This window comes from Apostichopus japonicus, chromosome 10 (assembly GCF_037975245.1).
Source record: "Apostichopus japonicus isolate 1M-3 chromosome 10, ASM3797524v1, whole genome shotgun sequence".
Taxonomy (NCBI): domain Eukaryota; kingdom Metazoa; phylum Echinodermata; class Holothuroidea; order Aspidochirotida; family Stichopodidae; genus Apostichopus; species Apostichopus japonicus.
In genome coordinates, this window is record NC_092570.1 from 643,499 (window position 1) to 670,609 (window position 27,111).

The 27,111-nt window shown below is 37.4% G+C and overlaps 1 protein-coding gene across 4 annotated transcripts in view; it reads left to right on the top strand.

The window, feature by feature from the left end:
- The window catches only part of LOC139974892 (fibronectin type-III domain-containing protein 3A-like), a 117,482-nt gene that overhangs the window by 14,978 nt on the left and 75,393 nt on the right, over positions 1–27,111 (top strand). For 2 of the 4 annotated variants that reach the window (XM_071982409.1, XM_071982413.1), the window contains exon 2: positions 8,013–8,218. The gene's annotated coding sequence lies outside the window, so the exon portion shown is untranslated. Of the gene's footprint in view, positions 1–6,871; positions 7,117–8,012; positions 8,219–24,533; positions 25,489–27,111 lie in introns of those variants that run through there. The other 2 variants (XM_071982410.1, XM_071982411.1) reach the window with 2 other exon arrangements.

Consider the following 27,111-nt stretch of genomic DNA (forward strand, 5'->3'; position numbering starts at 1 on the left):
CCGGATTTCCCCTCTAGCAAAAGAAAATTGATTTGTATTTTCCTAAAATAAATAAATAAACAAAAATTGTCCCTGTAATATTAAAATTTGAGTTATGTTATGGAGACCTGTTATATTGGTATTTGTATTAGCAAGCAAGTATTATTAGAAGGAGAACACTGTTGAAACATGTTGTTATAATGCTTCAGTTGTAACATATTTTTATCCATCTTCAACTAATGGTTACAGTAGGGCTAAGGGTATAACATTAACAACTATATGAAAAAGTTTGCATAAGTCTGTAGAGGTCAAAGGTCATTTGGAATTTTACAGAAGTCTGAAATTCTGAAACTTGGTAGACACACTAACCCCAATAATGAAGCTGTGATGAATTTCAGATTTTGTAACTACAGTAGATCCAGCTTAATGAGTAAAAAAATATGAGCATTTTGTTGATGTCAAAGGTCGTTTGAGGTCACTGCATGCAACCATTGGGCCGATGAAACATATTGATACTCTTGAGGTGGGTGACTTACAGTTAAACACTCTCTGAGCATCAAGGGGTCAAACAGGTGATATCAAATGTTGTCAAAGGTGTCCTTATTCTCTGGTATATAGGTGAGTTTTGGATTTCGGCAGTAAGTTGCCACAATATCACACTGGTGAATAAATAATGCTGTAACTTTCATTCATTAATAACAATTGTTACATGGATTTTTGGCAGAGCTGATTTGTTTGTTCAAGTACTGTAGGGATAGTAAATGTGTTTTACAGTGTCTAACAGTGACTTTACATATAGTAGGAAGATAGCATTCTCTCTGGATGTTGAAATATTTAGGCATTAAAAATTGTAAATAATGTAATAATAAACAAAATAACAATAAAAATATTTATATAGTGCTTTACAGAAAAGAATATCTCAAAGCACTTTACATGGACTAAAATCTGTATCAATCAGTTTCTAAATTGGTTGATGCCCACAAATGACTATTATAATGTTGTGGTTTAGCTAGGTAGAAATCTCTGATCTTCTCACTTAATTCTTGGACATAATTTCTCTCAACTTCTCTCAACTTGCTCAGGTATTTGAGTGGAAAATTTTATGTCAAGGAATCACTTTCAGCCTTCTGGCTGGCTCGAGCGAGTGATAATACCAAGAAATGACCCTGTTAGTCTGTATATTGGTTCAGCCAACCTGATCATGTTTGTGAAAGGGAGGGTTAGATAAACTATGCAGGTGATTTGAGTGTTTTTAGCTGCTTCCTGTAAAACGCTGAACAGGATATGATGTGATATATCAATTGGGCATAAAAAGTAAGCACATGAAGTGATGACACTTGAGATACTGTGATCTGTCAGTGGGTCAGACTTGTATAACATGCACTGTCCAGTGTTTGCATTGTGATCATGTACTGTAGCTAAATTGCAGCACCATTTTGAGAAAGCTTTGTGACATTTGCACAGAAGGACGCTCATCAATCTAACTAAGACTTGTGTAGATTTTGAAAATGGTTTTGGTTTGAGCTACGTGTCACTATTTTGTGTCCCACAAAATGTCTTATTGAATTATTTTTAAATACCTGACTTTTACTCCAAATTTTGGTGTTGAAGTAACAGAATGATTTACTGTGCACGTCTCTCTTACATGTCTCCACACTAATATTGCACTTTCTCATCTATGTAGCCTATTGAGTGGTGACATTTTAGCACTGCGCCCCCAATTGAGTCTCTTTCAGGTCAATGCCCAACGCCTCTCTCGTATTTACAATTTGCGAAGAACATTGCGTTACCGTAGGAGTGAAATATGGTACTACCAGATTCAGAAAAAATTCAACAGCCATTTATTACCCTTGAGATGTTGTTGTACGTTATTGTGTGACAGGATAGGTCTTTTCTAGAGAGCTAAGAATGTGAGAAACTAAATGATTGATATCCAAATGTTCAGACAATCCTCAAAACATATTTAATTATAGTAGCTGTGCACTTTGTTCCTCTCTTATCTGTCTCCAATCTACATTTGCACTTTCCTATCTGTCTTAACTAAAATAATTGGATTCTAACATCCGACGTTTTCTTACAACAGGAGGGATGGAGATGTGGAAGAGGGTAAGGAGGAGGCAGATGGGGAGAGGGGGAGGAGGAAAGGGATGAGGGATATTGGGAGGAGGAGGGTAGTTGAGGGAGGAGATGGGAAGGAGATAGTGTAAGAATTGAGGTGATACAATGTTTTGCTAAGAGATTACTGTGTATCTTAATATCTTTCTACCTTGCCTCTTTGGAGTACTTGAGCAGTATCTTGGAAACAGAGAAGTCCTGTGAGGGTGGTATTGGGAATTGATAATGTTAGTAGAAAGAGGAGAAGAAGGATCTAGGTAAAGGAGGGGGTGGGGGGAGGCAGAAAAGGATGTATAGTGATTAATTTCACCAACTTGAAGGTTTGGATCTATAGGTGAGATATCAATGTAGTCTGTAAACTACACATATGAGCCTAAGGTCCTGAGCTAATAGTTCTGTCATCAATTGATATGTAGCTATATATGGAGTTACTCCCATCAGAGTTGGTATACAAGAACAGAAAAAATCCAATTGAACCAATTTCATTGCAAATGATTTTTCAGCAGAAAGAAATTGACACTGATTCTATGTTTTATTTCTCAGAGTCCTTTGCCAGTGTTCTCTTCATATAGGGAAATATTTACTGTGATTTCCATCTTCTTAGTTTCATTGTTAAAGCAACATTTATATTGAAAAATGGATCTTTGACTCCCTCCAAACAACAGATACACTGCCAAGTGTTTTGAATATATATTACACTTTATATAACCAGGGGCTAGTAAGACCTGTGTTGTAACAATACCAATTGTACCTCACCAAAACTCCCATGAAATCAAAAGGTCATTGAATTGTCTTCTCATACAGTCTGCAAACTCTAGAAATGGGAAATATTTCTTTAAATTGTGGGATTCTTTTATTCAATTGTGTAAAGGGGGTCACTGAGGTCAAAGATTTATAGCTGAAAAGAAGAGGGTTAAAATGACCAAGCTAAGTCCTTGGAAGACACTACAGTCTTAGGGCAAATCAACCCAGGGTGACAAATCAAAACACAGTAGGAACCTTTGGGTTTCGAAACTCTGAAAGGCATTTAACTTGGCTTCCTGTCCTTGGCAAACTCACATGTTTGACTTGGTATACTAGAAATGAGAAGCATCTGGAGAACACCATTGTCATAGCAGATATGCATACATGCATGGATAACTTATAGTTGAATAAGTGTGAGCACTGTTATTGGCATGATCTGTGAATTAGTTGGACTTGCAACTTCCGGAACCGACCATTTGGTCTGTTATTGTTAGTAATTTGGAAAGCAGATTGTTTAAGTTAGCTTCTTTGTCTTGATCTGCCAGTGTGTCAGTTTAGGTTGTGGGTGGTGGTAGGTAGTAAGGAGTAATAGAAATTTTCCAAAAGTCTATAATGTAGTAAATTACAATCAATGTAAATGTACATGTATCTAGGTGACGTGTGTTTGCACACTATGGGCATACTCGTAATGTACAGTACTTCGATATCAGAAGGAGGGAAACAGATCTCAGATGTCTTCTAATTTACGACCTGCAACCTTGCACACATGGGTGGGACCATAACAACTCCCTGGTGGGACACATGATGTTAACTCTGGGTGGCATCCAGCTTTACTATCCCACCTAATGAGAAAAACCATGTTGTTGAAACATCTCTCTTTTGGTTACCTGCAAGTTTAAGCAACTGGCTTGAAACATTGGTGCAACATGAATTGAGTGAACTAGAATTAGCAAGAAGTACTGTTTGCCGAAACTACAAAAACCATATAAATGTCATACTTGTTTTCTGAGTATGCTCGACGAATCCATTGGATAAACTTATTTTCCTTCTTTCTTTTTTCTCTCTTTTTTTAATTTTATTTATTTTTTATTTTTTTTCTACAAAATACATGAGAATGATTCGGTTTGTGAACAACAAGGGGGCCCTTTTCAGCTCTTTACCACTTTTCCGGCGATCTAGGGAGTATCTTTACTCAAAAAATGTATGTACACTACGCGCCAACCTGTGGTGGCGCTCCGCTTAGATAGTGTCGAAAGCGCCCCTACAGACCATTCTCGCCCCTCCTGACCAATACCCCTAGCTCCACCACTGAGTGCTATATAATAAGTTCACCACTCTTTGGGAATTTCTGTGGTCATTGTAGATTTGGATTTTGCTTGTTTAAGGTGGTTTGTTTTTGATGGGAAAAGCTGTCATTTCTCAGGAAATTGATTGCAGTGGGTTGTGCTTGATGTCATCATAGAACATGTATCTCCTTCAAAAGCTTTTACTTTCCTGTGTGATATTACTGTTGATTCAATTAAATTGTCATTGTCCTGCAATGCAGTTGGAATTTTCATTTAACATGTACTGACTGTGAGAATGCACTGTTAATTTGAAGGGCTTTGTCTTTTGGTTGATAATCGTAACCTTTGAATTCATGATGGTGCATACAGGTTTGTAAACATGATATCTCAAGAAGTGAAGGTCAGACCAATTTCAAACATGGTGTTTAGAAATACCACATTGGTACAAGCAGCCTATTGTTTTTTGTGGAGGTCAAATGGGGTCACCAGGGTCAAATTGTGAAAACCTTGTAAACAGATATCTCAAGAAGATATGCTTGGGCAGACCTCATATTTGGTTTGTAGATGTACCAAATCAAATTTAAGGGGCCTGTTATTGCTTTTGGTGGAGGTCAGAGGTCATTTGAAGTCAACAAATGCCAAACATTTACTTCACTCACCCCTTACCTGTCTCTCTACACACCTTCCTACAGTAAACATAATATCCCAAGGAAAGCTTGGACAGATGGCGTATTTGGTATGTTATTATTTACTTCGCTCCTCGCTTACCTGTCTCCTCACAACCTTAGCACCTCATTCTACCATGCCTATAAAGTCCTGGTAAAATAATAACACTGTGCGCCCTCTATGACGGAACCCCCCCCCCCTCGGTCACTCCTCACTACTCATTCTACCATTAAAAGTGTCTTCACGTGAATTTCTTGTGGATATATTTCCCTTGGATTTCGTCTTGGTTTTCTTTAGCGATCTTTGGAAGTTTCTTTCCTCGGATTCTTAGGAGTATTGCAGTCCTTTCCAGCCCGATAAGTATCCTTTTTTGTTGAAAGGGAGGGTTTTGGGGACTGTTTTTATTCCTAGTGCGTTTCCGCCCTTAGGTTTTTTGCGGGGGTAGCAGTTCCGCGAACTGCCTAGGTTTCCCGCCAATTCCCTTCCCCACGCTATAGGCGTGTCGTTGTATTTTCATGTTCATAGCATGTCTACATTGTATTTCTATTCACGATTTCTTCTTCTATATTTCGCTCTCTCATGTTCTTTTTCAGCTTGTGTTGATTTTGTTAGGCCACTTCGTAGCGTTTTTCGTATTTTGCCGTTGCTAGGTTACGCTACGTACCTCTACTCACCGTTATGTACCTCCCGTTCTCTCCCGTTCTCTTGTTAGTTTGCTTTTTTTCCGTAAGCTTAAGAGTTAAGTCTTTCCTTAATTCGAGCGTTTTAGTTTGTCTCGTAACCAGCTGAAGTTTTTTTTTTTTTAACTTTTCGATGTTTCGGCCAGGCAGAACCTGGGTCGGCTTGGGCTTGGGCAGACCTCATATTTGGTTTGTAGATGTACCAAATCAAATTTAAGGGGCCTGTTTTTGCTTTTGGTGGAGGTCAGAGGTCATTTGAAGTCAACAAATGCCAAACATTTACTTCACTCACCCCTTACCTGTCTCTCTACACACCTTCCTACAGTAAACATAATATCCCAAGGAAAGCTTGGACAGATGGCGTATTTGGTATGTTATTGTACCACACTGAGTACAAGAAGCCTAATGTTGTGGGCAGAGGTCAATAGTCATTTGAATTCACCAGGGGTCAACTTGTGAAAACCATGTTTTACACAATATTTCAACAAGGACAGATGTCATATTTAGTATGTTGATGTATCTATCTCATTATGTACAACAACTTCAACAAGCCTGCTGTTGAGGTCAATGGTCATTTCAGGAGAGCCTGTGTCAATGTGAATTTATTGTTTGTCACATCACACTGCTTTTCACTGTAATAATAAGATCAAGTATATATGTTGTACACCATCACTATACATTACGTCAGATTCATGAAGAAAACTGCTCATGTTACATCATCAAAACCACAATGCATTTTTGCATTCTGTTTTTTTTTTAAAACAAACATTGATATGTTGAACAATTTACATTGGGTAAAACTTGATGCCACCATCATGGGGTTTATCATTAAGACTTCCCTTTCCTGTTAGTTTAATTTGCTAATGATAATTGCCCAAACATCATTGAGTGGGAAGTCCCAACACCTGGTATCATTACCTGATACACAGTCTTTTAAGGACCTCTGTCAATGCTAGAAAGAGAAACTCCTGTGTGTGTGTGGTCATTGCTGTTCTAATCAAACATGCATACAAAATTGCAATGTAAAAATAGCTTCCTTAGATCACATTCATAGCAAAGGGATTTCCCCAAAGGTGTGCACTGTGCAGTTTGCTCAGAGCTAACTTCCTACAGTAGTCAAATGTAGCTCAGGAAATACCGTCATTCTATTTATATATTTTAATTTCATTTAAACAAAGAATTTATGTAGTTTCCCCGACATTTGATTCTTTGCGTCCATGGTTGTGACATCATACATACAGTACAGTTACATATAAGTGAGAAGACTTAGGTAAGGCAAATAACTTACTCATGTACACACGTGTGCAGATCACACTATATACAGTATACTCTGCATACTGTGTACATGTCCATTAGTCTTGTGCTTCTGTACTTCATTGCCTCATGCAGGGGAACGTGAATGAAATATTTTCGTGAGGAACGGACTTGTACTGTGGGAAAAGTCTTTTTTAAATCAGTTTCATTGTAGGAGATTGGTGGAATTATTCCATGAATCATTAAATTTCATTGAGGATTCCTTTATCTGGATTTATATGTTGTTTTGGTAGATATCAGTCAGTTATAGTTCTATTTTAAGTCATCTCTCCAACCCTTCCAAGTATCTACCAGTATATATAATTTACTTCACTGAGGGTAAACTGCTCTGGGTATGTTGATATTTCGTTTTCAGTGTTTTTTAATTGACAGAACTGGGTGCAGATGCAGTCAGTGAAAATGTTTTGTTCAGCTGTATTAGTAAAGACGCAATGTTTAATGTTACTTTTAATTAGAAACTGTTGCATCACATATATTGTGTTTTGTTTAATAAATATTTTACACTGGTAGCTTTTAATACTGGTACATGTTAAATTATCATTCATTTGTCATGCTAGACTAGATACAGTATGTATCTAGACAGAAAAAGAAGAAATATAGAAACTGATTTTAAACAAAACTTAGAAAAGAAAAAAGTCATACACTATTGATCAAGAATAGAACAAACCTGGAGTGTGACAAAAATTTAATGGAAAGTTCAGTCTAAAAGACCAGCAAAATATTTCAAACAATTTGATATGACTATTGAAAGAAGTTATTATTATTATTATATTGGTTCAATAAGGTGAAGTCCTTTTTTCTCAAAAGTAAAGAAAATTCTGATATAGTCATTTGGATTAGAGCATTATTTTAATATTCAGCGGAACTGAGCTCTCTGAAAGCGGGATCTTTTCAGCAGAAAATGGAATGTATTTTTAGCCCTCCTTATGCAATTTAGAAGATTCTAGTTTGAAATGAATCGATATTTACTGTAATCATTCTTTTGGTAGTTCTTGGGAAAAAAAAAAAAAAAAAAAAAAAACAGAAAAAAGAAGACCCAGTATGAAGCTTTAGCTTGTACAAGACTGAAAATGATACAGTTTGGAGTAACTTCACTTTTCATATAGCCTAGTTTTATAAACCTGTCAAACGTTCAATGAACTCGGTGACAAATTAATTTGTACTGTTATTGTTTTGTTTATAATTATTATCACAAAATTGATGATTATTGTATAATTTTGTCACACAGGAAACAAAAGCAGCCATAGGAAGATCTTATCGGAGCTGCATGATTGAGATTTGGGTGACATTCATCCTAGAGCGAGTAAAGTGGACTGTACCATTAGCGAGTACAGCGGACTGTACCATTAACGAGAGTACAGTGGACTGTACCATTAGAAAGACTACCTGACCTTGCTGGGAGTAAGAAGGAGATTCTGTGGGGGCGACTTGTCTGTAAGTATGTTGTTATGAGTAGTGTGGTAGAACATAGGATTCATAGGTAGGATTGCTGGTAGAAAAGATGGAAGGGGGGGGTGGGAGGGAGTAGATTGGGAATGTCCGGGATGAAAAAACTTGGCACCCATCTCTCCATAACTACAGTACATGCAAATCTTCATATTTAAAAAGTTATTTGTGATTCTCTGCTGACAACAAAGAGATCCATTTGATGGTATTGGTGTGCTTGCTTTGTGTGTGTACATGAATTTATTATATGTGGCATGTTAATATGATAACTCACAGTGAATATTGGTTGCTTATTACATGAGCACTGTGTGTTTGGTATCAAATACGCCTCTGATAGTGTTCTTGGCTGCTGTTATTATTATTGGAAGAGGTCAATGGTACATCTCAAGAATTATTGCACTAAGAGAAAAGTTTCATGTGAGTCATAGATGAGCCTTACAATGGTTTTGTTGGAGGTCAAAGGTGAATTGCCTTTATGGTGTACAACAATTAATGCTAATGCTAATAATGCTGATAAGCTGCATTGCAAAGAAAGTTTTAGTATCCAATCTTGTTAAAAAGTTGCCACATTATCAAAACCTACTTTTCAGAAATTCAGTTTTCAGATTCTAGGAGGGCTCTCACTCAGGTTATTTGTTGTTATCAGTCATATTTACAACACGAATATTGTCTGGGCGACGTTACTTTTCTATAAAATTATTCAAGTTTATTTATTACAAGGTAGAAAGTAATACTCGGTAACATGTCTCAACCAACTTGAAAGAAGTGCTTTAAACCAACTTGTAACTAAGCATCATTATGAAGTATATGATGCAGAAAAAGAACAATTATGTTAATGAAACATCTTTAATTCAAAATTCTTGGTGTTTTATTACATGCAGGCAAATTATTTTCTTGAAATGTGAGCAATGTACAATAATAATGGAGATGCTTGTGTAATTTAATTTCTGTAGCCTCCTTTCTGGGACATTCCCAAGTTGGATATCAAAGTAGCGCAGAGTTCATGCCATTCCTGTGCAATTGACAGCGCTGTGCACAGAACTCTGTTAGTACTGATATATTATCAAACTATACTGCCCAGTTTACCACGCTGTGTGCAGAACTAGCTGTGCGATGCTGCAAAAAGATCAGCTCTGTGCAGCAGTGAGAATTTGCAGTTAATTACAAAAGGAACAGATGAAGGGAACATTTTAATTTCCCATACTTCCTTGGGTCATGGAAAGTATGTGGAAATTTCTCCATGTCGTTTGCTACGACTTCCATACCTTGTGATGTTAAGATTGGCCTGCCATGTGTGTAGCGGTTACATGAGCATGGACAATTTCTATGCCACACGGAGGAGGTGTGACAAGAGTCGCACAATCTCCCAGTTACGTCAAGTATTTGAAAAGGATTCTAAGCATCCTGTCATCAACAGATGCGATTTGATGTTTCTTAAACCTTGGACAGAGATCAAACTGTGTACTAGAGTGGGCAGATTAAGTGCTTTAAAGAAATCAGAACATTAGTTACTTATTTACTGTCCTTCCTGCTCCATTCTTCCCCTTTGACAACCTTTCTGTCCCTTTCCCCCTTCTTTTCCCTTTCTCCTCTGTTTCCCACCTGCTTCTGTTTACCTATCTCCTTTCCCATCTCCCTCCTTCAAGTGCTTACAGCTTTGGTAAGCTTTCTCTTCTTGTAATACATGATTTTTTCCCTACTCTCCCATTTTCACCTTCTTTGCATCTCTAATTCCCTTTCATCTCCAATTCTCCTCCCCCCTCCTCCCCCCTCCCTCTGTTTGCCTGTCTTTCCATTTTACGCTGTTTTCCAGATCTGTATAGACTGGTACATTACACACAACCAAGCTACTCTGTTATTGTACCTAACTGAATCTAACACATGTGGCATAGTCAACCACCACAGGACACACTAGAGTCTCTTTCAAAATGTCTTCTCTCCCTTCTAAGTTTGTTAGTATTCAACAAGTATCTCGGGAGTAAATTCTGTGAAAATCTTTCATCTATGAACTCGAGCAACTCTCAGTAGGAGCATGGCACTGGTGAGAGTTCAGGAAGCGGTCAGAAAGGTCATCTGGCTTTAATCTTTTGGGATACATGGTCTGCCTAGTATGAAGTCATTCCTTATCAGATAAAATTATGGTGAAATATGGAACAACAAATAAAGGGGAAAGAAAAAAAGTTGTTTGTGTGGGAGGGAGCAATACATCACAGAAGAACATGAAATTGTAGACAGTAATACCACTGAGCTGGAAACAAATTTATGACAGGTTCTGAGAAGAATAAGTTGGATCAACAGGCCTTGATAAAAAGGAGTATTTCTCAAAGGGATAATGCAGCTGCTTATATTACAGTATTTAACATTGTGATGTTATTATAATGTCATTGAAATCTTATTATTAAACATTCTAACATCAAAGCATTTATAATGTTCTTACTACTTACAAATGAAATACATGCCTGAACCAGTAAGCTTTGGGATTTGTCACAATCTGGGATAGGGGGTGGATGAGGGGTGGGGGTGTTGTGTTTCAATCTGGGATGGGGTAGATGAGGGGTGGGGTGTTGTTTATGTGACACAAACACAATCTGTTATTACTATCTGCAAAATTCATACCAGGATTGTTTGAATTTTGGGGCATCAACCTCATAGGGTTGTCAGTGAAGTATGTGGGACACAAAAGGTCTGGAATGGTGACAAACAGTTGTAGGCTCTACAGTCACACAGATCCCTGGTATCCAAATTTGGGTTGGCAACCTTTTTTTAGGGTTGCCAAAACTTGCCAAAAAGTTTGATGGGTCTGCAAAAATATATGGAAAAAAAACAAGTTGCTGATATTTGTTGAATGAAAGTATCATGTACTCCATGCTTTTCTGGTTCTTGATAGGGTTACCTTATTTACTATTATTGCTTTAAGAAACCAGCTCAGATACATCCTTCCTGTGGTGAAGAAGGGACAGAGGGGGGGATTTAACAGAGCAAATGTGGGCTTATAAGTTTGCAACTTTCACATTATATGTTTCTCCATATATACGTACAGTACTACTGTTCCTTCTTCCGGGGCAAAATAGATTGCTTTTCTCCTTATATATATTTTTTTGTGGACAACAGTAGCTCTGAAGGTAAGTACATAACAGTAGAGAGACCCATGGCACCTGTTGTACTGACTCCTACAAAGCTGCTACTGAGCAAGGTCTCCCTGTTGACCACATGCAAAGCTAATTAGACTTTTTTTCCTTCTTTTTTTTGAAAACTTTAGTAAAACTGTTGTCACAAGAATTACCATGGCAACTAAACTTTGGGCTTATCTCTGTTCAGGCTGTCTATATGTAAGCTTTGGTATGTTTTCAGCCTGTTGTTCCTTTGTGCTAACTCAATGAATGTTGCACACACCATATCATTGTGAGACAGCGAAACTGACAACGGTGCAGTGAGGTCAGCTGTTCAAGTTGTTACCATGGAGATGCATAATGCATTTATAAAGAGATCACTCATGGCAGGATGTGATTGATATCGTCCCACAGACCACCTCACAGACCTCACAGTCAGTCAGTTGTCTTCTCTGTGTAATGTTAGCATAGTCTGCATCCCACAGACCACCTCACAGTCAGTTGTCTTCTCTGTGTAATGTTAGCATAGTCTGCGTCCCACAGACCACCTCACAGTCAGTCAGTTGTCTTCTCTGTGTAATGTTAGCATAGTCTGCTGGATATGCTCAATGTACAGATCTATGGAAATAAGCATACACTGAAGATGAAAATATTACAGTTCTTGTATCACACATATACTGTAGCAAAGTTCAGTGCCCCTCCCCCTCCCCCTCCCCCTCCCCAACCCACCCCCCACCATTATATGGACCTAATTGCTTTTCAAGTTAACACTCATGAAAATGTTATACATTGGAGTTATTTCACTTGTCATATAGACTCCATATGATGGACATTATTGACTAGCAAATGTAAATATGTCAAACTGACATGGTCCCCAAGAACTGAACTCTACATGTTGTTACTTGACCTGTGTAAGGTACCCGCCCCTCCCCCCATCCCATCACTAGATGCAGAGGGATATGATGGCCTTTCAGTTTCACATTTTATGAGCATGTAGATTTCTAGCTATGGGATGTTACATCTCATCACACTGACACTTTCCCTTCCATCATGAGGCAGGCGCGTAGCCAAGGGGGGGGGGGCAAAGTGGCAGCCGCCCCCCTTGAGCATATTTTTAAATTTTTGTTTAGTGTTTTTATGATATCGCTAGTATTTTCAATAGAGAAAATGCTAAGATGCAACTTACAAGGCCTGGGAAGTGCCATTTCCAGCGATCTGGATTCGCGACTGGTTCTAATGTACATGTTAACAGACCACCTGGAGAACCACAACAGCATACTTGACCAAAGGTCATCATTCTCAAAGTCATTCTGGTTTCAAGCTAGAAACTTTTTGTGGATAGTCCAGTAGTCTCTAATCTGTCTGCTAGAGTTGTATCTGCAAACCTTGGTGAACCTACAAGCAACACTGCCTCCTCTTCACTTACTTCCTCTGCCTTCCGAATGTACCATTCGTGTGCTGAACTACTGAAGCAGATTACACATCCAGCCGCCAGGAACCACTTGAGGATCCAATCAAGAGACCCCTGGGAGACATTTAGTCATCAATTGTTCTGGTCTGAATTTGTGCCCCCTTCAAATTGATCAAATCGTGTGAACCTTTCGTTGCATTAGTTACAGCCATTGTACATACCGTTAGAATTAAGAGCTTCTTTTTTATCCTGCCCGAGTTGACCAGAATAATATTGTAACCCTGCAACAGAGCATTGAAGGCACAATTAAACACTATAGCTCCCATTATACTAACAATTGTAGAGCTAATAGACATATCCAGCACTGTCACTTAAAGAGGATGTAACTTATGTTATCTTTAAAATGTGAATAAAATGTTTATTGTTAACCTTCTTGGGGACTAGGGATTGGATTTGATATCAGAATGTAAAATGACTTGCAGTAATTGACAAAATTGAAGCCTGAGCAACAAAAGAGAATACCTAAGGGGCGGCAGAGCAGAGAATTTATGAAGGCCTGGAATAGCCCTTTAATAAATGATCTAATTGTAAACTGTGTTTAATAATTGATTGTGTTATAAATTATATTTACTATGTTAGCAGTGAACGAACAATGAGTCATGATATACGACACTTTTTATCATGGATAAAAATTTGTAAATGTTTATGATATTTAATACCTTATGCGATGACTGGGTTTCGGTTGATTTCTATGTCACCTATTGAATCACTCACTGAGTTGCTGGTCTATGTGCTAACCATGCTAGTCCATCCACTTGCTATATGAGCTTTCAATGTTTAAAGGGTGACTCTTGATTGGTGTTGAAATGTAGCCTGCACTAATAGAAGTTGCATTGACTGGCCCTGTAATATACTCTACGTTTGATCAAAAATCGATCGCTTTGATCACCTTCTGGTTAAGGATATTAATGGCTCTCACATGATGAATTGAGATGTTTGTGAAAATCCATTTGACATGACTTTTGAAAGCTCAGGCCAATCTATATTAGTTAAATATATTTGAGACATACTTTTCAAACAATCAGGTTCTCAAGTTCAGCCTCATTATACATTCAATACCCACAGTCTAAAGAATCTGTGTTTGGTACTGTCGTGAAGTAAATAATTACATAATCATGATGATATATTTCCCTTCAGCAAAACTTGGACCCATTCTCAGAGTAAACTTAGTTCTATAAACAGGGGTCTAAAGAAGATTTGTATTTCTGTGGTTAGTAAGAAGTTAAGAATAACAAAAAACAACAACAATAACAAAAACAACAACAACAACATGTGTGGGCCTAAAAACCTTTCAAAAGAATATATCTCAATAACAAAAAGAGAAAAACAACAGAGCCACATCATGTACCAAATATTTGGTATGTAGATCCTCCTTTATGAGATCACCGATTGTTTTGGAAGTGGTCAAAGGTCACATTAATCAAACTAGATAGCTCCCACATATAAGCTCATTGAGCATCACACTAGAGTTATTCTGGCCCAAACCTAATAACCTGTGGTACATATGTCTTTCATGCTAGCTGTGTCAGGCCTATGAAGTATTAAACAACAAGTAACATGCACATTTTCAAGCAGGAACTTAAGTATTCTCACAGATGTGAACACTGCTATCAAAACTGAAAAGTTCCCCAAAATGGATAGTAACATTCCATTTCTTGAGCTATCAATTTGGTTATTAAGTGATAGACTAAACCTGTTTTAGTGGATTCCTCAAGTAAGATAAACTAAAAATACATTTTGTAACCTAGTCTGTTCATAGAAGTGTGTGAAGACAACGCTATATTAAAACCTAGAGTTGAATACAACCTGATACAACCACCACATGGGGCCGATCCACTGTTATGCACCATCGACAAATTTACATTTGAGACCAAAAACGGAAGAAAGGTGTTCTAAATTATGTTTAGGTCAGAAATCTTTTTGTAGTACCTTGAATATGAACACAATAGTGTCACATATGATAGAATGTAACTGTGTGAAGCACACCTGTTCAGACCAATTATAGCTTCATATGGTGCTTAAATCAGTAGAAAGATAATAACATTTTGAGTGTCGAGAATGTCAAAGAAAGTATTTGTGTCAGTTGTTTTGGGAAATAATAACAAGTTCAACAGAAAAGGGTAGAATTTTAATCTATGGGACGAATCCTGTGCCAAACATTTAAGTTTATGAGATTGTTGCTTTTAGCACATCCCAAAGTGCCAAGATGTTGGATAGCTAAATAATGTTCAGTCATACTCAAAACTTAACGAGACTTAATTTTAACTTCAAGCTGAAAGAATGATCTTACCACCTCTCTGGGATATTGCAGTTAAAGATCATGTGATCTAGGTAAAACACTTGGGTGTTGGTTTTTCTTCTGACAGGATGTCACAGATGGTGCTGACACGCTAGTGACCCAAACTGAAGCCAAATATCACCTCTTAGCATCACACATGTGTGTTAGCAATACTGTCCCAAACTGAAGCCAAATATCACCTCTTAGCATCACACATGTGTGTTAGCAATACTGTCCCAAACTGAAGCCAAATATCACCTCTTAGCATCACACATGTGTGTTAGCAATACTGTCCCAAACTGAAGCCAAATATCACCTCTTAGCATCACACATGTGTGTTAGCAATACTGTCCCAAACTGAAGCCAAATATCACCTCTTAGCATCACACATGTGTGTTAGCAATACTGTCCCAAACTGAAGCCAAATATCACCTCTTAGCATCACACATGTGTGTTAGCAATACTGTCCCAAACTGAAGCCAAATATCACCTCTTAGCATCACACATGTGTGTTAGCAATACTGTCCCAAACTGAAGCCAAATATCACCTCTTAGCATCACACATGTGTGTTAGCAATACTGTCCCAAACTGAAGCCAAATATCACCTCTTAGCATCACACATGTGTGTTAGCAATACTGTCCCAAACTGAAGCCAAATATCACCTCTTAGCATCACACATGTGTGTTAGCAATACTGTCCCAAACTGAAGCCAAATATCACCTCTTAGCATCACACATGTGTGTTAGCAATACTGTCCCAAACTGAAGCCAAATATCACCTCTTAGCATCACACATGTGTGTTAGCAATACTGTCCCAAACTGAAGCCAAATATCACCTCTTAGCATCACACATGTGTGTTAGCAATACTGTCCCAAACTGAAGCCAAATATAACCTCTGAGCATTACACGTGTGTGTTAGCAATACTGTCCCAAACTGAAGCCAAATATCACCTCTTAGCATCACACGTGTGTGTTAGCAATACTGTCCCAAACTGAAGCCAAATATCACCTCTTAGCATCACACATGTGTGTTAGCAATACTGTCCCAAACTGAAGCCAAATATCACCTCTTAGCATCACACATGTGTGTTAGCAATACTGTTCCATATGTTAGCTGTACTATTCCAAAATGTTGACCCAAGTTAGTTAGCTCCACAAACTACCATGTTAGCTTGTACTAAATCACTATATAATAGCATGTACAGAAATCTCATATGTTTAGCATGGACAAAGATTGAGCAAGGTCAGATGCTAACAACCTTGGCAACATGAATGACAATACATTAAACATTAATAACATTGGCTATCCTGCTAATGGTCAGACAGCCTCAGGCAACAACTCTACACCTGTTGCCAAACAGTGATAGGTTCTTTCTTACGAGCATTACTATTTAGAAAGCAATTCATTGAAGACACATTTCTTACAGTATAATGACACTGGATGATTAAGAAAAGAACGTTTATGACATAGCCTATATGATAAATTAATTAGCATTAATTACATCAAAATCGTGGTGACCTTGGATAACACAACTTGAAACACAACATTGACTTTGACATACTTGTAATAATCATGGAAAGCCTATTTTTGTGGTTTCAACTTTTATCATCCTCTCCAAGGGAAATGTTTCTGTTGCCATGTCAACAAGCTGTCTATGTTTTGTTTGTGGTCCTCAATAAAGACAATTTTGTCTCTACTCTGCAGTCTGATTCCGGTAGTTTCTGACCTCATGGGAGTTTGTCTTGACCTCAGATATAAGTTGAAGGAGTCCTCTGTCCAGGAATGTGAGACTAAACCTTTCTTCCTCTTGGCCAAAGTCACTGGAGACAAGGATAAATAGTTTGCATTCTTCGTGTCTCTGACTCTCATCCAGTACTAAGTGTGTGTTGGGTTATGAGTATCCTTTGAGCTGCATACATACTGTATGTCATTCAATTGGTACTAACCTAGAGGTTTAGCCTTGTTTTAGAGGTGAATGAATATCTTGAAAGCCCAGTATAGCTATAAATAGAATACTAACACACTATTATTTGAATCTTCTTGGACTATGATATATATATTTCAAGACTAAAAAGCATCCAACCGTTAACAAGAAATATATTCACAGAATTTTCATAAAATGTAGGCCTACATAGCACATCTTCAATGTATACAAAATAATAATTTGGTTTAAAAAGTTTAGGGATATTGTTGCGTGAGAACAACAGACCCTGTTACCATGGACCCCACCAGGGTTAACCTAGATTACCCCTTAACTATCAAGGCATCCCCAGGGGAGCCTTCTATAGCCTGTAAAGGAGATGTACCTGTCCTGGTTATTACCTATCCCTGTATAGTATAGTGCCCTTAGTACGTCATACATATTCATGGTTGTACCAGACTGTAGTGGGCATACATTGTCATGATGAGTAAGTTTACAAAGACCATGTCATACATATTCATGAATGTACCAGACTGCAGTGGTCATGCATTGAGTAAGGTTGCTTTGCAATACCTGGCCGCAACAAAGTGCAAAAAGTGGTTTTAACAAAAATGTTGTATTTTATAAGCCATCCAGTGACTCAAAACACAAGTATTCCTGAAAGATCAATAGTTCTATCAGTCTGAAATTCACTTCCCAAAGACACCTTAGGAATTTCAACCTTTATTGGAATATTTGGGATATTTTACTCCATTGAAACCTCATGTGGTCTAGGTTCAACCCACAGGCCACATTCTAGCATGTCTGCCAACTAACTCTGGTGGAAAAGCAGGTTCCTTTCATGTATTTGCAACAACCATAAAGAATTTATTGTAGGATTTAGAAAAGTCTGTTGACCAAAATGTGAGTGGCATAGCCAGTCCAACCACCATCTTTCCATGTTCTATATAGCTGGTAGGCATAGTAACAGATCCTTGGTTCAAGTGACAGTTTGCAATGTCTTAAATATATAAAAAAAAAATCAAAAAAGGAATAAATAAATCCTGACCTTATTTGGTGGGATATAAAATTGAATGCTTTGGAATAAATGTTTTGCAGCTTGCTTTATGCAAGGGTAGGTGCAGTCAAGTGGTTTTACCCAGAATAGATTAGTAATAGATTAAAGGCTACCCAATATTAATGTAGGAATATTACATAATTTGATTAGAATGACCAAAATAATTACAAGCAAAGGCAAAATGCAGCTGAATTTGCTGAAAGTTGCCATAGCTACTGATTGACAGCATTCAGACACAGTAAGGAAATTATGATACCTCTGAGGATAGAGCCGCTTGCTAACTTGACTTGAATGTGGTCTAGAGTACATGTACACACTCATCTTAAATTACAAGCACTAAAAGTGGGTTTGTCCAAGCACCCCACTGAGGGCCAGACAGGGTGAACGGGAGCCTCAGGGTCCAGGTGGCTGTGGTTTTCGCACCTTTCACTTAAAACCAATTTCTTTTGTGTTTTAAAAAGCAAAATCGATTTTAGTTATGAACTCAGTATGCTATACCCTTACTTGGGATGATTATGACAGACATATTGCACAGTTAGTACAAACTGTTCTACTTATACGCTATCAAATATTAATTGCAGCTGTGTTTTGTCGTAAATGCTCCGAAAGTACCTAAACTAAAAGTAATAAGCGGTGCAGGACATGACCAGAGTTTTTATCTTTGAAGCAAATAATAGTGTATCGATTTATTTCTATAGTGAATATAGTGTTATAAGTTGTGGAAAGAAGAAAAAAAGGTGTAATATGATTTAGAAACAGAGAAATCTTTCTTGTCTGCAAATGTATTAGGACAAAGGGAAATAAAGGAAGCTATAAAAATAACACAAACATACAAACATAGTATCAAACAATCTTTAAATGTTTCATATTCCAATGCCAGATGAACCACAAAGTAAGTGAAAACATAAGGAAATTCCCGCCCAGATATTCGATTGGATATTCTTTTGTACATTGGTAATGTTTATTGTTCTTCTGAAAATCCGCTAAAAGGTTTCTAATTTTTTATGAAAAATACAACAGCGAAAAAACTTGCACTAAATGTATTACATTTTTGATTGGCCATTAACAAATATTTAGGTTTGTCCTTGGTATTTGACTGCAAACACTCCCATGGAAGAAACATAATGTTAAAACAACTTCAGACAATTAAGGGAATGAAAAACCTATGTATGCAGAGTATCTTTAATATCATATAATAAATAATATATAAAATCATATGTTCTGTCATTAATCTTTCCTACCTGTCAAACAGCTGTACACTGACTCTCTCTTCAAACAAAGTGTGACACCATCCTGGTATTATCCCTACCATAGAACTAAATTTACAATTCTGGTATACTGCCCTCGATAGGTCTTGCAGCCACAGTGACTGGCAACATTTTGATTCTTTTACAAAGCCTGTTTCTTGAACAGATTTAAGTCTCCAAACCTCTTTGTCAATTACTTTTCATCATGTCAGTGACATTTTCAGTACCATTTGCTTGTGTCCTTCCTTTGAGCTGCATTCTAAACCTTGAATTTAAACAGTGCAAATGAATGTCATTGACTCACAATAATTTAACTCAGTTTTATTGAAGTTTGGAGAAGCGTGCACATAGCAGCTGGTATGAAACTGTAACTATAAGACCATCTTAAATCTACATGTTCTCTTTTATAATTCGTTTGTGCTTTTGTTTAATTTTGAATGAAAGTATTAGATGTACTTGTTTATGTTGAGATGGGTTGTTGAACCAGGCACCTGTAGCAAACCTCTGTTGACAACTTGACACCTGCTTCAACATACATTTTCTTCCAAAGACTTAATTCTGATTGTGAAGAACAGATCTGTTTGGTCATCTACCCGTTAGTTTTTCTTTTGTCACGTTTATCATAACTATAACGCTAGCTGTGAATAGTTTACGCCCACGTAACGACGTAATCCTTTGTTTCTTGGCCCAGGGCTGAGCACTCATTAACTAAGTTTGTGTTTGTTTTGTGATAAGTTTCATAGCTTATAACCATGATGTATATTTTGCATGTTTGTGTCCTTTCTCATTCAGGTGAGGGTGATCAGATTCTCTTCATTTACGTCATGCCAGAGTGCATGAAAAAGATGTTGAGTTAACACATGTATGCGAGATTGTATCAATGTCAACAAAAAACAAAACAAAGTAACTCATGAATAAATTATGGCTGAGAAAGGTAACTTGATTTAGATGTTGTCAATTTTATGCAGTGACGTACCTAATTCTAAAGAAAGGAGGCAAAAAAGAAAAAGAAAGGAAAAAGGAAAAACTAATGATAATAAAGATGAATGCAAGAAGAAAATCATTGTCAAATGAGAACATTGTGTGTTATGTCAAATGAGAACATTGTGTGATGTCAAATGAGAACATTGTGTATATGTCAAATGAGAACATTGTGTCAAATAAGAACATTGTGTTATGTCAAATGAAAACATTGTGTCAAATGAGAACATTGTGTTATGTCAAATGAGAACATTGTGTCAAATAAGAACATTGTGTTATGTCAAACGAAAACATTGTGTTATGTCAAATGAGAACATTGTGTTATGTCAAATGAAAACATTGTGTGTTATGTCAAATGAGAACATTGTGTCAAATGTGAACATTGTGTTATGTCAAATGAGAACGTTGTGTGATGTCAAATGAGAACATTGTGTGTTATGTCAAATGTGAACATTGTGTTATGTCAAATGAGAACATTGCGTTATGTCAAATGAGAACATTGTGTATATGTCAAATGAGAACATTGTGTCAAATAAGAACATTGTGTTATGTCAAACGAAAACATTGTGTTATGTCAAATGAGAACATTGTGTTATGTCAAATGAAAACATTGTGTGTTATGTCAAATGAGAACATTGTGTCAAATGTGAACATTGTGTTATGTCAAATGAGAACGTTGTGTGATGTCAAATGAGAACATTGTGTGTTATGTCATAAGGGAACATTGTGTCAAATGTGAACATTGTGTTATGTCAAATGAGAACATTGTGTTATGTCAAATGAGAACATTGTGTATATGTCAAATGAGAACATTGTGTCAAATAAGAACATTGTGTTATGTCAAACGAAAACATTGTGTTATGTCAAATGAGAACATTGTGTTATGTCAAATGAAAACATTGTGTGTTATGTCAAATGAGAACATTGTGTCAAATGTGAACATTGTGTTATGTCAAATGAGAACGTTGTGTGATGTCAAATGAGAACATTGTGTGTTATGTCATAAGGGAACATTGTGTCAAATGTGAACATTGTGTTATGTCAAATGAGAACATTGTGTTATGTCAAATGAGAACATTGTGTTATGTCAAATGAGAACATTGTGTCAAATGAGAACATTTTGTTAAATGAGAACATTGTGTTATGTCAAATGAGAACATTGTGTGATGTCAAATGAGAACATTGTGTCAAATGAGAACATTTTGTCAAATGAGAACATTGTGTGTTATGTCAAATGAGAACATTGTGTATATGTCAAATGAGAACATTGTGTTATGTCAAATGAGAACATTGTGTGTTATGTCAAATAAGAACATTGTGTTATGTCAAATGAGAACATTGTGTGTTATGTCAAATGTGAACATTGTGAATATGTCAAATGAGAACATTGTGTTATGTCAAATGAGAACATTGTGTATATATGTCAAATGAGAACATTGTGTCAAATGAGAACATTGTGTCAAATGAGAACATTATGTTATGTCAAATGAGAACATTGTGTTATGTCAGGTGGTTCCTAGTCTCAAAGTTGTCTGGGAAATACTTGTGGCGAGACAGTAGAAAAACTGAATATATACCTATACATTTATCCAGTTGGCATGGCAGCACACCTACTCTGAATCAGTGATAGAGGTATATACTTCTCATCAAGGTTCATAAAGCACAGACAGGCCAAAGTTTGATCAACTAGTTGGAATGAGCAACAGGTGTTCAGCAGCTGTTGTTATATCTGAGTGTAGCTGTTATACAGTCAAATAATACTGGATGTCTCCCTGTGACTGACTTGTAGCTTTAGATTGGACTTTCTGTATGACTTCCTATGGAGTTGGCCGTAGACTAACCACAGTTATAATAACAAGCGCTGACTGGCTGCTGACTGGCTGGCTGACTGCTGGCTGGCTAGCCATAGCTAGCTGGAATCATTGATCATGCCAACTCAAAACCTTACAAGTAGCGGTGTATCGAAAGAGGGAACTTAAATTCTTACATTACTTGCTTCTTATTTTGTGTACATGTTTGTTTTGTGTACAGCGCATCCAGACTTTGTTGTGTGTTGCGCTTTATAGGAACTGTATTATTATTATTATGATTCATCCTTCATCCCACCACACCAAACCACACCAAACCACACCAAACCACACCAAACCACAAGCCCTTATAGAAGGAGAAAGAAAACATGATGACAAAGAAAAGAAAGGAAGGTGAAGAGTAGAACAAAACCAGAAGAAGAGAAATCCTCCTCCTATCTGGTTCTCCTATCTGGTTCTCCTATCTGGTTCCCCTATCTGGTTCTCCTATCTGGTTCTCCTATCTGGTTCTCCTATCTGGTTCTCCTATCTGGTTCTCCTATCTGGTTCTCCTATCTGGTTCTCCTATCTGGTTCTCCTATCTGGTTCTCCTATCTGGTTCTCCTATCTGGTCCTCCTATCTGGTTCTCCTATCTGGTTCTCCTATCTGGTTCTCCTATCTGGTTCTCCTATCTGGTTCTCCTATCTGGTTCTCCTATCTGATTCTCCTATCTGGTTCTCCTATCTGGTCCTCCTATCTGGTTCTCCTATCTGGTTCTCCTATCTGGTTCTCCTATCTGGTTCTCCTATCTGGTTCTCCTATCTGGTTCTCCTATCTGGTTCTCCTATCTGGTTCTCCTATCTGGTTCTCCTATCTGGTCCTCCTATCTGGTTCTCCTATCTGGTTCTCCTATCTGGTTCTCCTATCTGGTTCTCCTATCTGGTCCTCCTATCTGGTTCTCCTATCTGGTCCTCCTATCTGGTTCTCCTATCTGGTTCTCCTATCTGGTTCTCCTATCTGGTTCTCCTATCTGGTTCTCCTATCTGGTTCTCCTATCTGGTTCTCCTATCTGGTTCTCCTATCTGGTTCTCCTATCTGGTTCTCCTATCTGATTCTCCTATCTGGTTCTCCTATCTGGTCCTCCTATCTGGTTCTCCTATCTGGTTCTCCTATCTGGTTCTCCTATCTGGTTCTCCTATCTGATTCTCCTATCTGGTTCTCCTATCTGGTTCTCCTATCTGGTTCTCCTATCTGGTTCCCCTATCTGGTTCTCCTATCTGGTTCTCCTATCTGGTTCTCCTATCTGGTTCTCCTATCTGGTTCTCCTATCTGGTTCTCCTATCTGGTTCTCCTATCTGGTTCTCCTATCTGGTTCTCCTATCTGGTTCTCCTATCTGGTCCTCCTATCTGGTTCTCCTATCTGGTTCTCCTATCTGGTTCTCCTATCTGGTTCTCCTATCTGGTTCTCCTATCTGGTTCTCCTATCTGATTCTCCTATCTGGTTCTCCTATCTGGTCCTCCTATCTGGTTCTCCTATCTGGTTCTCCTATCTGGTTCTCCTATCTGGTTCTCCTATCTGGTTCTCCTATCTGGTTCTCCTATCTGGTTCTCCTATCTGGTTCTCCTATCTGGTTCTCCTATCTGGTCCTCCTATCTGGTTCTCCTATCTGGTTCTCCTATCTGGTTCTCCTATCTGGTTCTCCTATCTGGTCCTCCTATCTGGTTCTCCTATCTGGTCCTCCTATCTGGTTCTCCTATCTGGTTCTCCTATCTGGTTCTCCTATCTGGTTCTCCTATCTGGTTCTCCTATCTGGTTCTCCTATCTGGTTCTCCTATCTGGTTCTCCTATCTGGTTCTCCTATCTGGTTCTCCTATCTGGTCCTCCTATCTGGTTCTCCTATCTGGTTCTCCTATCTGGTTTTAACAGACTATTTATTTTACAAGATTAACATATTACATGTAATACACTGCGTAATATGCAGAGCTTAATTACTTAATTACTTACTTAATTACTCCAGAAACAATCCTACCCTAGAAATATCTGACAACTTTAAGATACTTCAAATACTAAAAGACAAATTGTTGCTAATTCATCATCTTTCTTCAAGTTCACAATCCTAGACTTAAAGCGAGATATTTTGTTTCTCAAAATATTTTGTTTGTTATCGATAAACTCAACAACGGAATACAAACTTATGAATGTAAACTAGGCTTTTCCTTTATTTCTTGACCTTACCCTTATAGTGTCAGAAATGACCACTTTCATTCCGGTTACCTTTAATTACACATTCATCGCTAGGTCTTCTCAGGTTTGCTACTAAAGTTTAACCATTCCCATGATATCCTGTCATCTTAGGTTTTGAACAGTACAACTTCCTAATCTTGCCAGTATAGCTTTCCCGATAGTCCCTCTCAAAGTTTGTTGTACCATTTCCTAAAATGATTTTGTTCCTTGGTCTAAACACAAACACACTCAATCATACAGAAGCTGATTGTAAGTTTATTGCACAGTGGCTTTCCTCCAATGTGCAGCAGCCTCAGAACAAGAACTGTCTGTCTGAAGGCAGATTAATATTCTCTGGCTACTGAATGATGTCTCTGCAGAACCGAGAATGAGAAGGGGAGAGCCGTTCAACAGCAGCAGCAACAGAAGGTTTTATGTATGTGTATGTGAAAGATATAGGAAGCTTCCACTGTGTAGAAAATCTACAGCAAAACAGGCTTCTATGAACTAATTATTGACTGTCTGACTGACAGAGCCATTATTTCAGTACTGTGCAGTTAGCAGCAGTGTCACTGTGTGTGCATGCATCCTGGTCATATGCATCGTTGAGTGTTTGTGTGTGGTCTCTGTCTCTCACACTCTCTCTGCAGTACTTGTAGTGGTGTCAGAGAAGACATCATTTTCTTTAGTGGCCGGCTTAAAAATTGACTGCAAATTAGGAAGCTATTGGGCAAGAAGACAGTGTAGATATGAATGTGGAAGAAGGAGAGAACTGCTATAATGGTTTGTTCTGAAAGATGTTGACAGCGGAAACAGCCGGAGAACCCACATAGAGAGTGTCGTCGTACGTGAATGTTTAATTTTACTAAACTGTCAGAACAGATTCATCGTTTATGGTCCCAACCTTTGGATAAAATAATGGATATATATTACTATTCGGTGTGAAAATCTCTTCTTATCGGAGTGGATGTTCGAGAAATATCGAAAAAGACAAATAAGCCCTCAGTGTTTTCTGTAGGAAATAACTATATAGTTAGTCGTTGTGTCAAATGAGGAGGAGTGCATGAATTATCTTTATCTTGGATTTAAGGGAAAACTCCGTCTGGAGTTTACCTAATCATATTCGGTGTGGAAATTAAGGGCAAAAACGCCATTTTTCCTCAGCATGTGTTATGAGGTAACATTAATTTTTAAATAGTTTTTATTAAGTTCAATACTGCTGGTTTATAGGCATGTCTATAGGATATTGAAAGACAGCAATGGATAATAAGAGTGTTTATGAAAGGTAGGGTTACTGGTCATTTACCGCAGTTCTCCCAAACATTGAACCTGGCCGTTGATAGTTAGTATCGCGCTTTGTTACTATAGCAAAATTATTGATTGGTCTTTGGACCGTGTTGAGCTGGTACTGGTGTTAATTGAGTGTCTATCATGCCTTTTCTGTCATGTGAGTCTGTCAACATATGTACAATCTGGACGAATGATGTGTTGTGGATTGAAGCATATGGTAGGGTGCAAACTTGGCTATTTGAGAGGTTTTGTGTCTATTATTGACAAAAGGGGATTGGAAATAGAGATGGAATAGGATTATGCAGAGGAGACTGCCGGAAAATGAAAGTATAATATTATATAGGTTATTACGATTGGAATTGATGTTGTAATAGTGTTTCATCTTGTTTGTGTGTTAGTATTGTGATGTACCTCCTAGTTGTTAGACAGTATTACAATAGCATCTATTGTCAAATATAACCTCTTTAAATTGGTTTCACTATCATCACAGATGTTGTCTACTATTTACAAATTCTCTAAATTAGTTTCATGTCTTATGACAAATATCAAAACTTTTACTGTGGCCTAAACAACAGTTTCATAAACAGGCATTTTAAAGGGATCAAGTCTAATTTGCATAATTTACATGACTAAGCTGAAGTGTTGTTGTTTAATCATTAGACCAGTTTTGAGAAGAAAAGACTACATTTCAGCTGTAGTGTTTAAGTATTGGTAGAGAATAATGTCACTGGGTAGTTGTTAAACATAAGGTTGATTATGAAATGGAAGCCATATGGATGAATTTTGCAATACAGTAGATCCAGGAATATGGATGTGGATCTAGCAAAGTTAGTGGATCGAACAGTAGGTATGAATAAGTTTGGGTTATTTCTGGAAATAAATGCATCATATAGACATAGTTTTGTGATAAAACAGCATATCTTTGTGCTCTAGTCCAATAAGGAATCTCTATAAACAATCACTATACAGTTTATTCAGTGTTATAATGTTGCCACCCGATTGGTGTATTCATGAAAATAATATTAAATAATAAAAGTGAGATAAATTGGCAACAAAAGTAAACAACTGTCAGAAATCTAAGTTTGGTTTAGTTGGCAATTTGTTTGTTTAAACTAATGCACACATGAATGAAGTAGAAAGCAAATATGTATTTTTTTTAAAGACATCTTTGATCAAAGTTCAGGAACTTTATCACAGTTACATACAGTACTTAATTTGTATCTGCCAGTGAATTATTTATGGCTTCCGTGTAATATGGCCCATTTTGGACACATTTGGATACATTTGTATTACTGTGGATACCAAAACATATAACAAGTTACTGCAAATGATACTGTAGGTTCATTGCATTGTCTTAATATTTGGTATTACAAAGGTTATGAATTCTTAATTTGTTGGTAAAGAGACTAAGAAATTTTGGTCTTATTATTCTATGGGTTTCATCACTTGCTCTCTGTGCTTGATGAATTCAATTTAAATGCTAACTTGACACTGAACATTCAGAACATTT